The following is a 1271-nucleotide window of genomic DNA, read 5'->3' as shown; positions in this document are numbered from 1 at the left end:
TCTGGTTTTAATGTCAATTAAGACAAGTACAAATGTTGGATTTGCTTGATATAGAGAATTTGGTTGACAAACCAGAGACTCTGTTGAAATGTAGCAATCCATGTTTATAAAACCAGAGAAAGTCTGGTAATGTAATCATATGTAGCATTTTATTGGACCAGAGGCTCTAGATAGTAGAACCAGTGGCTCTGGATGGAAAATGCAAGTTTACAAATGTAAATTTTTGCTCCCCCTCAAAGGATGCATGGAGATATGAATGAAACTTGAGACCAGAGGGGCTCTGGTTATAAAGGATGAAGAGATTTGAAGAAAAGATGGTTAAGTGTGGAAAAAGAATGTCTTTGAGACCAGAGGGGCTCTGGTTGCAAAGATGTTGAATCCAGAGGTTCTGGTCTTTATAACCAGAGGCTCTGGTTGTGAATGATGAAGAAAATGAAGTTAAATATGACTAAATGTGAAGAGAAAAGAATCTTTGAGACCAGAGGAGCTCTGGTTGCAAAGACTTTGAATCCAGAGGCTCTGGTCTTTAGAACCAGAGGCTCTGGTTGTGAAGGATGAAGTATGGAATGAAATGGTGAAGGCTTGCTATCAATGAAACCAAGACCAGAGGCTCTGGTCTTTAGAACCAGAGGCTCTGGTCTTTAGAACCAGAGGCTCTGGTTGAGATAAATAATGTATAGTAAGTGAAGGAAAGCAGAGGCTCTGGTCTTTGGAACCAGAGGCTCTGGTTGAATGGAAACACTTAGTCATATAAATGTTAGCGAGCAAGGACCAGAGGGGTTCTGGTTTCAAAGGATTTGAAATCCAGAGGCTATGGTCTTTAGAACCAGAGGCTCTGGTCTTTAGAACCAGAGGCTTTGGTTGGTAGAAAGAAAGGACTTGGTTTAAAATTACCAAGTCTTTGCTTTGAACCAGAGGGTCTCTAGTTTCCAATAGAACCAGAGGGGCTCTGGTTGACAAAAAAAATGATATGAAAACGGAGTTGGAAGGGAAAAGGTTGACTTGATTTCATAGAATCTTAAGCCAGAGGCTCTGGTCTTTAGAACCAGAGGCTCTGGTTGTAAAGAGAATAAGAAATAGCAAGTAAATGTGGGAACCAAAGGCTTTGGTCTTTGGAACCAGAGGCTCTGGTTGGGAGAAAAGTACTTGATAAGAAATACCAAGTATTTGCTTTGAACCAGAGGGGCTCTGGTTACCAATAGAACCAGAGGGGCTCTGGTTACAAAGAGAAATTTTGCCAAAAATTCTAAGCCATTCTATATGGCCAGAGG

This window comes from Cynara cardunculus, assembly GCF_001531365.2.
Source record: "Cynara cardunculus var. scolymus isolate 2C chromosome LG 10, CcrdV1, whole genome shotgun sequence".
NCBI classification, from domain to species: domain Eukaryota; kingdom Viridiplantae; phylum Streptophyta; class Magnoliopsida; order Asterales; family Asteraceae; genus Cynara; species Cynara cardunculus.
This window is presented reverse-complemented; position numbering follows the sequence as displayed.